Raw genomic sequence first — 17,235 nt, 5'->3', positions numbered from 1 at the left:
CCCTAACCAGGTATCAGAACGTAAAACAATAACCAAACAGATTTCTAGTTAGCACTTCCACCTGCTTGCTATCATGGTTTCTAGTGCCTCATTTTTTCGCACCGCATTTGCGTAATCCTACATTTTGCTGACGTACAAATATTTTAATAATATATTTAGTACTTTCCACAGGCGATGTTTTGAATCTTCAAATGATAATGATATTTAGCCAGAGGTTTATGCTGAAAGGGTATTCTTTTAAACATTTACTGTTGAAACATTTACTGTTTCACTCCAACACCACCAAAAAATAAGCTTGTGCTCAAATGGATTTCCTGGTTTTAAATTTCAATAAGAAGCAGTTGGTTCTAAAATGTATAGCACGCTTTCATGCCGGTAAACAACTAATTTTAATACAACGATATACACGGATAACTAGATCAGCTTTATGCTCAGTTCGTTTAATAGCACTTAAATTATAGACAATTTCTGGACAGTGATTCATATTGGGAAATATGGAAACAACTAACACAGTGGTTTAATAATTTAGTACTGTATCTCTAGTGCTGTCTCGGTATTGAAACACAACGTAGATAACTTTCCGACTTTTATACAAGTAATCAACCAACCCACTGTATAATCCAGCGCGAATCAGATCCTGATTAGTTTTAATGAACTGAAACCAATAGTTTTCAACTTCTGTGTAAGCATTCGTACCCTATTGTTGAAAATGTTTCAAAGTTTAATGAATAAGATTGAAATCTTATTTTATTGAAACGTGATCTAAAGTTTCTGCCAACACCACGCTTTGATAAGACAACAAGAATAACAACAACGATAATAATAATAATAATAATAATAATAATAATAATAATAATAATAATAATAATAGACGTATATCATTCACGTAGCCACACTAAATTACATGAATATTGCGAGTAAAGGGGTCGAAAAGATCACCAAGTACTTTGAACTGAAACTGGAAATGGCAAGACTGTTTAGAATGACAGAGGTTAATGTAAAAGTGCTATCAGCTTATGATGGGGGCATTAGGATCACTTCTATTGAAACTTTAAGCCTTCTTAAAGCGGTTGCGAATATCATGCAAGAATGCTGTCATGCAAAAATTATCTTTTGCTAGTTTTAAGGAATGTATCATTTGTCTGAGATCTTTGTTGAGACTTGATAGATAACTAAATACTCCCCTGCATTTTCCAATTACACTGCTGACAAAATAATAATAATAATAATAATAATAATAATAATAATAATAATAATAATAATAATAATAATAATAATAATAATAATAATAATAATATTTCTTTCTACACGACGGAAAGCATAAAAGAGAAAGGAAAGATTAAAAGAGAGCGCCTGTGGTGAGTGAGAAAAATATTGACTTCAAAGCTAAATGCCAGAAACATAATTTTGGCAATAAATTCGCGCGCAGTCGCAGTAGTTGGGTATGGCGTTAGAATGCTGAAGTGGACAGAGGAGGAATTAAAGGGGATGGACAGGAAGTCAAGAAATCTCCTAACGATTCATGGAGCCCATCATCCACTAATCGTCTACACATGAAGAGAAAAATGGAGGAATGGGACTGATAAATCCACAAGACTGCGTGCGTATCTCAAGAGATTAATAAGATACCTAAACCAAAGTAAGCAAATCTTGCAAATGACAATTAGGAATGCGGGAGTATTGAGAGCAGAGGATAAAAGGAAACAAAGGAAAAAGTACAAAAAGGACAAGAAGAATTATGCAAGAAAGTACTACACAATTAATTCCATGCAGCCATAACAGAAGTTGCTGAAAAAAATAGATGACATTAGCTAATGAAAAGAAAACTAATAAAAGAGATCGAGATCACTATACTGGCTGCGCAGGACTAATCTTTCGCCATGAACTGGAGGGTCAACCTTAGGAATGAACAAGTGTCTCCACTGTGACGCGTCTGCAACAGAGTGGATGAAACCATTTCTCATATCACGAACGAATGCCCAAGATTTGTCCCAAACTACTACAAGTTGTGACGACAGGACCAGTTAGTGAAAGTGCTAACTCGGAAACTGCGTAAAGTGGGGGCTCGAGAGAGGCAAGACGTGATATGAGTACACACCGCAGAGAGTGACGGAGTCGGAGACTAGAAAAATCCTCTGGGATTTCCCAATCCAAACAGATCAGGTGTTAGAGTATAACAGGACGAACCTAGTGGTGGTGGACAAGGAATGCCACATATGCTACATAGTTGAAGTTGCATGCCCCTTTGGTCAACGAATAGTCAAGTAGGAAGGCGAAAAGATGGATAGAGAGATACAACCCCCTTAAGTACAAAATAACTCGGCTATGGTGAAGATAATGCCAATTATTGTTGGATCCCTGGGGACAGTCTCAGAATGCATCAAAAAGAATATGAAGGAAATTGGAATAGAGTGCCCAGTAGAACTGTTACAAAAGGTTTGCCGTCTTGGCACGAACAGAATGATCAGGAATCTATTAGATAGCTGAAAAGAACGAATAGCATGGTACCGTAAGGTTGTAGATAATAAGCCCCTATGCATGCAAGACTCCAGGAGTTCCAACAAATAAAGAGAAAATGATGATGATGATGATGATGATGATGATGATGATGATGATGATGATGATGATGATAACAAGAACAACACCAATCGATTGGTGGTGACCTCATGAATGAAAATTTCACATAAAACAGCTAATTCTAATGTGACGCCCTCGGTAAGTGTCCCATTTTGCAGCAGGGTGGGTCAGGTCGTGGTCCAGCAACTACTAGCCATACTGCAAGATAAAGGTGAAACAAGTAAACATGATGGTTATGGAGTTTTAATACAGAAGTATTTCTGTAGATGCAAATGGCGTACCAGTGCTCGACTGGATGGGAACGAGTGCTCAGATAGATTCGAACACCTGCAAACATCATCTTTGCTTGGAATTAGAAGAGCCCTCTTCGGGTTTTTGAAGCATAATCAGTAAACATGTGGCACATTTTTCTGCTGGCTGGAGGCAGCTGGCACTTTCCGTTACAAAGTAAAGCTGACATTTTTCTTGATATAATAGCCATAATAGTGATGATGATGATGATGATGATGATGATGATGCTGAGGATGATGATGATGATGATGATGGTGGTGGTGGTGGTGGTGGTGGTGGTAGTGATAAGAAGGAGGAATAGAAGGAGAAGGAGGTGGACATTTTTGCGTGTCTCAACATTTTCACTTTAATTCTCCACTTGCTTTATTCATTGGGCTTGTATTTGGTACTCTATTTGGATATTCTTACGAAATTCTCCCCCAAATAGCTTTCTCACTTTTGCATTCGGTTTTATGTTATTCTTTCTTTCATTTTCTTCTAGAATATCCAATACATGTTTCCAGTTTGATTGAAAAAGTGGATTTTAATTATACCGTTTTGTCTTCCGTTCTTTGTATTTCTTTATTTTGGCAGATTTTGGCTTTACTTTCCGTTTTAGTTCTTCAGATCTGGGCCGGTTATTCTAGAAAAGAGCAGAAGAAAAAAGACGGTTAATGCATGTTGGAGAGATTGCAGGTCTGGAGAAGCCGAATCTAAGTTTCCACCTAGAAGAAAAGAAAGTAGTCTTCTATATAATTTTTATTATATTCGCGTTTCTTATAATGTTATTTCTGTACTAAGGGTGGATATTAAATGACAGCATAGTTGATGAATGGCAGTCTTTTTCTATACCGATCGCAAACCTCTCAACCTTTAAATTTCTTGTTTGCTGTTTTATTTTATTTTTAAGCAGAATATGTTATTTTAATATTGCTTCGTTTAAAATCGGTGAGCTAGCAGAATCTTTAGCACGCCGGGTAAAATGCTTAGCGGCATTTAGTTCGTCTTCAGTTCTTGAGTTCAAATTCCTCCGAGGTCAACTTTACCTTTCATCCTTCAGGGTCAATAAAGTAAGTACCACCCAGTTGAGTACTGAGGTTCACCTGTCCCTCCCACGAAATTTCTGGCCTTATTCCAAAGCTTGAAAGCAATATTGTTTCGTTTAAAAATTCATTCCATTCTCTATCATTTCTGTTAGGTGTTTTTACGAATTCTCTTTTCCTGCATGTGTTTGAGAGATACTGGGTGTGCATGCAATTTAAACAGTAAATTTTCTGTGTGCGTGAATCATACGTGCAGTATGTAGGCCTTAGCTGTGTTTACTAGATTCGTTCTATTTTATGTTGTTTTAGTTTATTACGATCTGTTTCTTTCTTCATCATGCAGATCAAACTCACACGTATTTTACTCCAAAAATATATTTAACATGATAATTGCAATTAAATGCATAAAAGACTTAGCCAATAGTCTCTATATAACATTGTATTAAAATTGATATAGTTTTTACAGAGTCTAAATAATTTATTTCAGACATGAAGAAGGTCACCTTTACAACTCTCCATGATGCTATTAAGCACCGGCCGGAACTTTTTTATTGTTAATATTATTGTTTAAGATATCCTCATCATCATCATCATCACCATCATCATCATCATCAGCAGCAGCAGCAGCAGTAGCAGCAGTAGTAGTAGTAGTATTAGTAGTAGTTGTGTTATTTTATCATGGTTATTTTTATGATAGCGTTGTTTTAATCATCGTTGCTGCTGTTTGTTTTTATCAGTAATATTATTACCCCCGCCAAGGAAGGAGGTTATGTTTTCATCGGCGTTGGTTTGTCTGTCTCTGTGCAAAATAACTCAAAACGTTGTGAACGGTATTTGATGAAATTTGCAGAAAAAGTTGTTAATAACGCAAGGACCAGATGATGAAATTTCGGTAGTGATCCGGAAATAATTATGGATTCTTGAAAGATTTTTCATTTGTTATATTTACTTTACATGAAGTATTAAATGTTACATTCTTTGATTATCTCCCTTGAAAACGTGTTCATCGTCCCTACGTAACCTATGGTGGCGTTGCTATTTCCAAAGTTTATTTTCGTTTTTCTATTAGTAATTTTACTCGCGTGACTTCACGGCATTCAAACGATCCCTAGATAACCACCCACACTCAGATATGTCTCTGAAAACAATAACCCTTTCCTTGAATGGGTTATGGTTCCCCAGAGCTGACTGTGTATCTCTTCCAGGTGGTGCTATTAAATTAGACATGGCCTGAGTCAACTTTGGCCGAAACTTATTTAAGTAATCTAATCTATGCTGTAACCTTCTAATCAAACCATAACAACGTGGGTAGAGGCTGATATCTTAACATTTCTGATGGTCTTAAGTATAAAAAATCATTAAAGATTTATATAGAACTACATTCAGAGTATTGTGTTTAGACCTGGTTTCTATCCTCAAGCTGTTCCGCTTTGTAGATGCAATTTTTTTTTTTTTTTTGTTATAAAGCACTCCGAAATGAGAAAAATCAAACATCTGCAACAATCTCGATCCCATGAATATCGGATAATGGATTTTCAATTATGTAAAGAAACTGATTGTGGTGATTGTAGTTTTGACGGTGATTGTGGTGAAAGCAGAGACAGTGTTTATGATGACGATGGTCGAGATAAGTATGGGAGGAGGATAAAATAGTTTCGGTGGTTATAATGGTGACATGAGCTGTGTGAATGTGTGATGCTGAGGAGATGGGGGTAATGGTGGGCGATTTTTAGCATGCGTGGATATGGGTGGCAATGAGCTGCTTGGCGGAGGTCTGCGCTCTACGAGCTCTTTACTAGTTTTTATCTTTCTTTCATTCAGTATTTAGTTATTGTTCTGTTGGTTTTGGTTTGTTACATACTGATTTTCGTCTTACAAACTTAGCTTTCTAACACTTTTCTTATAGTTCCTGCTGTTCCAAACAAACAAGTATCCTGTAGAGTTCAATAATTCATTTCGATCCTATGTTTTCAACCGTTCGTTTTGAAATTCTTACAGCTGTTTCTTCTGTCCCAATTATTATTGGGATGAGTACAATTTTACATTACTGATGTTTGAATTTTAGTGTATTTTGACAGAACTAGTAGAATATCGGACAAAATGCCGTATTTCTCCACTTTCTTTTCATTTTAAAATCAAATCTCACATAGGTCAACATTCTCTTTTAACTTTTTGAGGTCGATAAAATAAAGTACCAATCTAGAAATGATGCCAACGTATTCGACATCACTACTCCCCTCAAAATTAATAGTCTAACGTTTACATTATCATCATCATCATCATCACCGTCGTCATCATCAGTAATAGCTGTACGAGTGTTAATTATTATCATTGTTATCCATACTATAATTTATCAATATCGTATCAGCATTTCAGCGTGTTAACGTGTAATTATATTCGCAATATTCAAATATGATTAACTGAATAAAATAGAACGAAAATATTGACTTACAACTATGACACACCTCAGATAATATTATTATGGAAAATATTATATTACCAGGTCACGGTTATTGATTTGAAACATTCCAAAAGTATTTTAGATGTCCTCGAGCAAGATATTCTCCTAATACGCAATCCTTAAGTTCACCTAGCTAATGGAAGTATGTTTTGCCTGCTATTAGAGTATAAATTACTACACCTGACACTATTTCAATTCTGTTGTTTGCTGTTTCGAGGCTTAGAAATATTGTAAGTTCGCTAGCATGAATATTTGTATTAAAGATACAATCGTTTACTTTAATATAATCACAGAGTACTGTGCAATAGGAGTGTCTGATCTATATTTCAGTGATTAAAAAGATGAATAAAATATTCTTTTCTACTCTAGGCACAAAGATCGAAATTTGGGGAGAGGGGAGCCAGTCGATTAGATCGACCCCAGTACGCAACTGGTACTTAATTTATCGACCTCGAAAGGATGAAAGGCTAAGTCTACCATGGCGGAATTTGAACTCAGAACGTAAAGAGAGACGAAATGCAGCTAAGTATTTCGCTCGGCGTGCTTACGTTTCATATTTCGTTATTGCCCACCAGAGGCTAAAAACAGAAGGAACAAAGAAGAACAGACAAAGGGATTAAGTCGATTACATCGACCCCAGTGCGTAACTGGTTCTTGGTTTATCGACCCCGAAAGATGAAAGGCAAAGTCGACCGCGGTAGAAATTGAAGTCAGAACGTAACGGCAGACGAAATGCCGCTAAGCATTTCGCCCGGCGTGCTAACGTTTCTGCTAGCTCGCCGCCTTAGGATGAATAAAATATTAATCAGCTATATAGACTGAGTGTCGGATAGGGAAAAATAGAGGTGAAAATGCGCGCTAGATTAGGCAGCTCCGAATGAGAAACCAGTCTGAATCAACAGCGTCGTTGTGGAAATAAAGTAGTGGTGTAGAATATATTACATAAATGTTGAACAGATAAAATCTGAACTCGAGATTTAACTTTTGGCTTGGTATTGAACATATACATTGAATCTGTAAGTAAATCGTCATAACGGAATTCTGATCACTATAAAATTAATAGTAAAGTAAAATAGGTCATGTAGCGTTTTAACTATAAATAGAAGTGTATTTTGGGAAAATTCGCTGCTGCAGCAACACTTTCTGATGAACACTCTACTAAATTGCTTAACCCCTGTAGCTATATCTATATTGCTTCTTGCCAAGTCGTTTTACTTCTGCTTGTAATCATTTAAAAGACTTATAGTTCAATATTCCATCTCAACTCATTTTAGAGAAAAAAAATTACCATTTAAGTCGGACACGAACTAACGCCTGGTAGACTGTTACCTGAATAGTTTCTAGAACCTAAAGAAACAACATATTTCCACTGCACAAAGGGCACAAATATAGGGAATGTGCAGTATTTTTCATTTTATTATAATGACGGTGAGGGAGAATTCATTTTAATCCATATCGCCTCGTAAGTAGGGGTCAGTTTTATTGTAATTTTTTTTTCTGTTATCAGTTTTCTCTTAGCTTAACGTGCATGACTGCAAGTAAATCTGCTGTAGGTCATTTACGATGCTAATTGGCAGTTCATCTCCAGAGATATTTACAGATAACCTACTGCTATTAGTAAACTGAAGATATTTAGCTTTCTTATTGGATACGAAGAAGGATATTTTTATGCCACATACCTCTATATTAGAATTTGCATGCTGTTTCTGGAACAGAAATGAAATTAATGAAGGGCATAGCAGGGAAGTTAAATATCTAGTGCTTGGAGCATTACTTTATAAAAAAAAAATACGACAACTTGACGAATACAAAAATCTTATTAGTTTAAATTATATGACGTCAATACATGCTGTATCTTCAAACATCTAAAACTTGTTTATACCTTGCCTTTTCTAAATACATCTCATTTATATATCAATGAAACAGAGACTGTTTTTCTTTACAGAAACCGAGAAATGCTGCCATGAATTTATGCTGGATAAATCTCCAGATACTTGTGTGTCTGAATTTTTTTTTTATTATAGCGTTAGTTAAATACTTGTAAATGCTAGTATTAATATTTTACATAGGTATCGGGGGTGTTGAAAAATACGTAGCTTCAGTGTGGTTTGTTCTGCTTGAACTTAGTTTATCAAACTAAGACGTTCGGCAAGATAGTAATCTATACGTAATCGATAAGGAGATCACACAATATTGTAAGCTAAATTTTTGTCAAAAGATCTTGACATCTCATTGATTTATCCTATTGAAGTAAGAAAACTAATATGGATTTCTGATTTAATCTTATCTTTGAAGCCTTAACATTGAATTGGAAACTAGATTTGTGCATTGTAAGCCAAAAGACAAGTGAAATTTAACTATAATGATGTCACATCAAAACATTATGTCTAGAGGCAAACACTCATCATATCTGAAAATACGAAATAGAAAGATTCAGATATAAGGAGCTGGGAAGAACCAGCCAATATGGTTTGATAGGAAGCTGACACAAGGTCGTTTAACCTGCAAAACGTAGCAGCTAAATCTCTAAAAATTACGCCAGACCATTTATAATAACTCTATATCGAAACATTTAATTTCTTATATGCAAATGATGGAATTATCACAAATGAAACTCATAGTTTTTTTTTTTCGACTACAACTTATCTGTGAATACACAACACAGATAGTTTGCTGAGAATCAATAAGGCAAGACAATTGCATAGGTATTAACCATGATAGATATAACAGCCGCATTGTCATCATAAATTAGGAAGAGAATCAGTAGAAAACATAGTATGAAATACATAGCAAAAAGGACAATATGTATACATATATATATATATATATATATATATATATATATATATATATATATACATTATTTACATATTTACATTTGACGGATATTTGTCCTCATCTTGTTTGTTGTGAACAACGTTTCGGCTGAAATACCCTCCAGCCTTCATCAGGTGTCTTGGGGAAATTTCTAACCTGGGTTCTCATCCCAAATGTATTTTTCCATGTTGCTCTTATTATAATAATAATAATTATTATTATTACTACTACTATTGAGGTCACTGCCTGGAATCGAACTCGGAATCTTGGAGTTAATAGCCCGCGCTCTTAACCACTACGCCGTCAAATGTGAATAATGTAAATAATGTACATAATTCCTCATCTCTTAAATTATATATATACATATACATATATATGTGTGTGTGTGTGTGTGTGTGTGTTAAATCTCTGAACGAGGTATAAACAGTAACTGCACGAGCGTCCAATAACACTGTACTTATTCTACGTCCTCGCGTTGTTGCTTTTCCGTGTCTTTTCTTGCTCGTTCATGTTTGGATTCAGTATATATATATATATATATATATATATATATTATCATGGTGTTGGATAAATAATTTAACGAAGCAGGGGCAAAGAACGTATTCATTACTGTGAACTGCTTACTCTGATGTGCTGATAGTTCTTTATTTTATAGCAATATTCCAATCCACTTTTAGTCACTTGTGGCGTAGTCGGAATTCTTCCACAACATCTCTTCTTTTTAGAATTAGTCTCCCCTAACTTCTCCATTGTTTGGGTGTTGGTATCTCAAACGTGTCTTGCAAAAACTTCCATGGAGGTTTGTTTTCTTGTGATTGTTTTTTTTTTTTTTCTTTCTGTGAATCGTTTTTAAGTTGGTTAATTTATCTTTTATGTTCGACAGTTCCTCTTTTTACAGGAATAACATTCTTCCATTTTGTTTAACAATTACACCGTCCTCACAGCTTTCTTTACCATATTTTTAACTTCACCTAACTTGAAGAATTTTGAAACATTTTTGCTATTCGCCTGTTTTCTATTTTCACTCGGTATCATCAAATATGAACCTAAATATATCAAATATGAATATGATAATTTATTTAAATCCATTAGATAAAGGATCGACTTGCTAGAAACAGCAGCCTAAAATCTGCACATGTACATAGGATACGAAATACACATTCGTCCGCAAGAAAAAATGTCCGTAATAGTATTCCGTAGATAATGACTTGCTTGAAATAGCAGCGAAAAATAACTATGCATGTACAATACAATGCTTCTCCAATGTATGACCATTGGAGAATTCATTAGCGATAGTCTATTCTTTGTTTGATTTTCGGGGTAAGCGCGAACGCAGACCCCACACTTAGAAATAGCGCACCCGAATCGCCCACATTTGAGGCGATCGCAAAGGTCAACCCAACCGAGTGCAATGGAAGGGCCTCACTCTGGGAGAACCACCTTGCTGATCACGGTTTACCCCTGTGCCAGGTAAGTATGCTTTTTCTCATGGACAATTTCTATATATCCCTTTACTATTCAATACATTCGATGATCTTATAGCAACAACATTTACAATTAATTTATTTATACATCTCAAAAACAAAATAACTCTCATTTTATTTTACTTATACAATTAATTATAACATTTTCGTTACATACTACTTACTTAATTTACTTTATTTACCTAGATTTTAGAAATTTAATTATTCTAATCTCTTTAAAAACTCATTCTCTGCTTGTATATGGCAGTCTTCAAGGGAGATAATTCATAACTTAAATTACGACAAATCTTTTCTCTTGTTTTTTTTTTTCTGCTTATTCGTTTATTGGAAATGATGGAAGGAAGGTTTTTAAGAAAAAACTTTTGAAAATTTTCAGCCACTGGATAAATCCCAGCAAGGACCTTGTCATGTTCTCCAATATTTTAAAAAGCTTGCTCGCCATCATTTACAAGGCCCTGGTATGTATATGTAACGGTCGGGTTTTAATTAGTGTAGTTACCAATTGTAATGGTAAGATTGATTAGGTACACAATAATATGTAATATGCGAGACAGCAGTTGTAACGATAAAAATTTGTTGTTATAATTGCATGTTGTAAGATGCGAAAGATGAACAATGCATAAAGTTTTAAGAAAGTATTTATATACCGTTATGTTGAAAAATACCATACCTCGACGGGCAGGTTATAACATCCGAGAGCATGCGAAAGAAAGATGTGATAGAATGTTTTTGCTATTCTCCTGTTTTCTATTTTCACTCGGTATCATCTTATCTAAAACGGATCTGATGCTTCTGCGGCGGACATTCCAGGTGGGGTATTCGTATTAGGTGCTACTCGGTACACTCATAGAAATTGTTGAACGCACGGTTGTCCATTACTTCATTGTTCGCCTTTTTCAACGCCCTCTTAGAATTGTCAACAAAGCGAACCGCTTGTCCATTTGACCAAGGATGATACGGTGGAGTGGTCACGTGTTCGACAACGAACTTTTACAAAATTTTCTGAACTTGTCTAAGGTAAATTAGGTTCCATTATCAGACACAATGGTATCAGGAACACCATATCTGGCTAACAATTCGTGTAAAATACGAACTGTAACCGCAGATGTTGGCTTTTTATACTTACGCACTTCAGGCCACTTTGAAAAACTATCTACCATAAAAATTCATTAGCGATAGTCTATTCTTTGTTTGATTTACGGGGTGAGCGCGAACGCAGACCCCACACTTAGAAATAGCGCACCCGAATCGCCCACATTAGGGACGATCGCAAAGGTCAACCCAACCGGAGTGCAATGGAAGGGCCTCACTCTGGAAGAACCACCTTGCTGATCACGGTTTACCCCTGTGCCAGGTAAGTATGCTTTTCCTCGTGGACAATTTCTATATATCCCTTTACTATTCAATACATTCGATGATCTTATAGCAACAACATTTACAATTAATTTATTTATACATCTCAAAAACAAAATAACTCTCATTTTATTTTACTTATATAATTAATTAAAACATTTTCGTTACATACTACTTACTTAATTTACTTTATTTACCTAGATTTTAGAAATTTAATTATTCTAATCTCTTTAGAAACTCATTCTCTGCCTGTATATGGCAGTCTTCAAGGGAGATAATTCAGAACTTTTAAACTATGACAAATCTTTTCTCTTGTTTTTTTTTGTTTTTTTTTCCTGCTTTTTCGTTTATTGGAAATGATGGAAGGAAGGATTTTATGAAAAAACTTTTAAAAATTTTAAGCCATTGGATAAATCCCAGCAATGACCTTGTTATGTTCTCCAATATTTGAAAAATCTTGCTCACCATCATTTACAAGGCCCTGGTATGTATATGTAACGGTAAATTTTCTGAACTTGTCTAAGGTAAATTAGGTTCCATTATCAGACACAATGTTATCAGGAACACCATATCTGGCGAACAATTCGTGTAAAATACGTACTGTAACCGCAGATGTTGGCATTTTATACTTATGCACTTCAGGCCACTTTGAAAAACTGTCCACCATAAAAAGTTAATATAAACCCTTAAGTGGACCTGCGTAATCAACATGCAGTCTGGACCATGGAATATTTGTTTTTGGCAGCGGTTGCCATTTAGTGGGAGGTACTTTTGCAGCTTGGGCACACCTTCTGCATGCTTTCACTAGTTCTTCAATGTCACGGTCCAATGTTGGCCAATATACATAACTTTCAATTAAACGATTTCATTCTCGAAATCCCTGGGTAACCAATGTGAAATTCTTATAACAATCGCTTCTGTAGTGTAGCTGGTACTACGACACTTTGTGCTTACATCAACACATTGTCACACATTAAGAATGGGTTCGCATTGGTGTTGCTCATATTTTTATCTCTTTTAGTCCGCAGCAGCTCTTTTATTTTTTAATGAATTTATCGTTTTCCGATTTTAATTTTATATCTTGTAACGTAACTGGCAGTTCACGTATGATGTTACACAAAACATCATTAATTTCATTTTCCGTTCGCAACGCAGCAATCACGTCATCTTCAAATGCTTCAGCACTTTTTGAAATCAGTCTTGATAAACAATCAGCATGACTTAATTTCTTAGATTGTATATACTCAATCTTAAAATCATAGTTCCATAATATAGTACACCAGAGTGGCAGCCTATTAGCAGTATGGGTAGGGATTCCTTTCTTCGACCCATATATAAATAATAACGAACAATGATGAGTCTGTAGTCGAAAATTCCTACCGTGTAAAAATCTATGAAACTTTTTTGCGGCAAAAATAATCGCTAAACCCTCTTTTACGATTTAGCAGTAAGTTTTTTTTTTTCTGCTGATATCAGTGTAAGTGAGGCATGAACTACCGCCCTCATTTTTATTTATCTTTTTTTATGCGCCCTTTTCAAGCCTAGCCAGGCTCATGGGCCCGGTTTCCCGGTTTCTATGGTGAATATTTTCCTCTAGCTTGACGGGACGCCAGTCCACCGCAGCGTTACTCAAGAAACAAGAAGAAAGAGTGGAGAGAAAGTTGGGGCGAAAGAGTACAACAGGGGTCGCCGCCACCCACTGCCGGAACCTCGTGGAGCTTTAGGTGTCTTCGCTCAATAAACACACACAATGCTCGGTCTGGGAATCGAAACTGCGAATCTCCGCCCGCGAGTCCGCTGCCCTAACCATTAGACCATTGCGCCTCCACCCCGCCTTCATTTTACCATCTTTATATTCATATAGCATTACTGCTCCCATCCCATACTCAGAGGCATCTAAAGTTACAATAATCTCCACTGCAGAAACGAAGTGTGCTGAAACCAAATCAGATGTTAATCTTTTTTTTTTAATTTCCTTGAACACCTGATAATTTTCAGACCTGGTCCACCTTATATCTTGTCTTAGCAGATTATTCAATAGAGCTCATACGGTGTGCATATTTGGAATATAATTTTCGTCTCAAAAATGCTTGTAAGGTCGTTATATTTTTCGGCCTTTAGCATATTTTTAATTGCATCTGTCTTCGATGGCTCTTGTCAACGTTCATTTCTGCCAATGATTTTTCCTACATATTTTATTTTCAATAAGAAAAAATCACACTTTCCTTCACTCATAGTCCCTAATTTTTTTGAACACATATTTTACGTTATCTACCTGTTGGTCTCGGGATTCACTGTTTATGAGTAAATCATCCAGATATGGAATTGCGAATTCACAGTCCGCTAAAATTGCAGCGATAATCTGTTGAAAAATCGCCAGGCGACTTTTAAGCCAAATGATAACTTATATGTGTCAATTGTTAGGTATTTAGAACGTGCATCGTCTACACTAATCTGTAGGTACGCGTCAGAGAGATCCAATTTAGAAAATACCTTGCCTCCGTTGAATTTCTCAAATATGTCCTCCGCAGAAGCAGATAGTTGAACACTTGAAGACATTCGTTTCAGCCAGTCAAAAAATCAGCACACACTCTGATTTTATTATTCTTTTTTTTTTTTTTTTACGTACACAGTTGGTGATGCCCATTGACTATATTTGACTTTTGGAATAACTCCAGTTTTTTTCTCGTCTCTCTAACTCTAAATTTATCTTTTATAACGCTACAACAAAAGGTACAGTTCGTTTTGGTTTAAATACCTGTATGGCATTTTCTTTTACTTCAAACTTCGCCTTTGTTTTGGTGCACAAATCTAATCTATCGGACAGAACTTTAGCAGAACTTGGTTGAGATGTGTATACATGAATGATGAACAGAAAGAACACTGCGGTGAACTGCAGGTGGTGTTGTTTGAAATAGGTGCATGCTGTCTGTCTCTGTACCTCTGTTAACTTCAAAAATTCCTGCTAACTTATATAGCGTCACATGCTATAATCTATACACAAGGATGAGGAAATTTTATGTCTTCAATAACTTTACCTGGCACATGTGCGTCGTAAATAGAGTAAAATACTTTACTAAGAAGAAAGGAATTCCGATGAAATATTTTACTTCCTGGGTGGCTTTTATTTTCTAAAAGGGTTGATACTCTTCAATGATGATTTATATCGAAGATACAAAATATAGCATTGACAGTGTAGAAGCATTAACCAGTTTTATCCTTTATACCCTTCCCTAAAACGCAGCAATAAATATCAACGTGATATATTTTAATACTGCAACAATACAAGTGAGGAAAAATTTCTTGCGGTTATACAGCCAAAATAGAGCACTATTAAATTAGGATATAACGGGCTACAATTTAAAGACGAATGTCACACGCGCATATGTAAGCATATATTTATGTGGATATGTGTTTGTGAGTATACACATATACATATCCACACACATGTACATATATATACATACATGTGTATACACAAACAGAAACATGTCCACGCGCGCACACACACATATATATACATGTACGGATATATATGTGCATACGTGTATACTTACATATATGTATTTACATGTTATGTATGTATGATCTTTTTCTGTTTTCAAGTCTTTAAATTCTTCCTTTGAAGATACAAACCTCCGTCGCTGGAAAGTAGATAACGAAAACAATTTGACATTTTAAACGTGAGAAACATCTTGCATAGTTTTACTTTTCTGCTTAAAGACTGTATTTGTAAATGTAAGTCGGCTAATTTCTTTTTCTAAAAAGCCAAGCTTATCGAGACTGAGAGTTAGGCATTTACTTACAAGATCAAAAGCACTAATGTATGTATTCACATAGTGTAGTGCGATTTTTGTCTGTGCGATTTTTGTCTGTGCGATTATGTTGAAGTAAAAAAGAGAATGCCATGTATTTCTTTCTAGTTTTGCGTTCTTGGTAAAAATCTCAAAAGTTTTCCCTTTTAGCTACCGATAATTAATGTAAAAATCACCTTTCCACTACTGGCGCAAGGCCTGCAATTTGGGCGGGAGTAGGGGCTTACATAGACCCTATTTTTCAATTGGTTTCCATTTTATTGACCCTGAAGGAATGAATAATAAACATGGCCTTGGTGGAATTTGAACTCATAACGTAAAACCCGAAAAAATAGGGACCTAGTACTTTCTCCGAAAAGATGCCTGTCCTCAGAAACATGTCCCTGAATGCAGGCTTGGCTAGGTGGAGGTGCTTGCTTGTCTCCCCCTCACAAACATAGGGACACAGGAAATGTGTCAAGGCCGACAGGAAGCGGTCCAGCTTCCTAAGGCTAATTAGCAGCAGTATGATTCCTTTACCGGGACTGTCACATTAAGTTGGCAGTATACAACTGCTTTAAATATATAAAGGAATAAAAAAAATGGGACAAGAACGCAAGCCATCCAGACAGATGATACAAAAAAGGGACAAGAAAAAACAAGAACGGGTCATTCGGAGTTTTCTTTCCTCTGTCGAGTTCCAGATTATCTTTGCAATTTCGGCTGGTTATACTTGAGATTGCTCCAATCTGGCCAGCCGCAAGGAAGAACTAAACTAAGAGCACTTGATTCCTCGGAAGAAAGCAGCGAATGTATACGAAAACATGGACGGAAAAAGGGGAGAAATGGCACACAAATACAAATGCATATAATAGAACATTAATAACAGGTGCCATTCGACTAAGGACGAATTAAATTAAGCTGGTGCGTATGGAAGTGACGCCTTACGGCTGAGACATAAGAAATGACAGGCATGCGGAGGAATATAGATGTTGCACGCATGGTAGTCGAACCAAGAAACAAAGGTTAGACTTGGCCGAACACCGGAAACGCGGAGAGAGAGGAGAGTGGTAGAGGCAGAGGTATAGAAGAATTAAGGAGGGACGAGAGAAAATGAAAAGGGACAGAGTGAAGTGAAAGAGGAGAGAAGGTGATAATGAAGAGAAAACCAGGAAATGTGAGAGAGGGGAACGAAAGAAGAGTGGAAAGAACGAAGTAAGTGTGAAGAGGCTGATAGAAAGAAAGAAAGAATGAAAGAATAAGAGAGTCATATATATATATTCGCCATGATAGATCGCTGACCACTACACACATTTTTTCTCTCCTTTTTTTTTCTCTCCTTGTTTCTTACTGTGTTCGTTTCTGTGGGAGAGCGTAAGCTCGACACGTTAAAAACTTTTTCAATTCCCGAGCGTTATACTAATGCATCTCTTTGT

At 35.9% G+C, this 17,235-nt stretch overlaps 2 non-coding genes across 2 annotated transcripts; both read right to left on the bottom strand.

The window, feature by feature from the left end:
- Positions 1 to 10,483: 10,483 nt before the first annotated feature.
- LOC128248955 (U1 spliceosomal RNA) lies at positions 10,484 to 10,646 on the bottom strand. The gene has a single exon (XR_008265105.1). It is a non-coding gene; the product is annotated as a U1 spliceosomal RNA (small nuclear RNA).
- Positions 10,647 to 11,850: 1,204 nt separating this feature from the next.
- Positions 11,851 to 12,014, bottom strand: LOC128248954 (U1 spliceosomal RNA). The gene has a single exon (XR_008265104.1). It is a non-coding gene; the product is annotated as a U1 spliceosomal RNA (small nuclear RNA).
- Between the last annotated feature and the right edge of the window lie 5,221 nt (positions 12,015 to 17,235).

The sequence above is a fragment of the Octopus bimaculoides genome, chromosome 10 (assembly GCF_001194135.2).
Source record: "Octopus bimaculoides isolate UCB-OBI-ISO-001 chromosome 10, ASM119413v2, whole genome shotgun sequence".
Taxonomy (NCBI): domain Eukaryota; kingdom Metazoa; phylum Mollusca; class Cephalopoda; order Octopoda; family Octopodidae; genus Octopus; species Octopus bimaculoides.
Note: the sequence above shows the minus strand (reverse complement) of the source record. Positions and strands in the feature narration are given on the sequence as shown.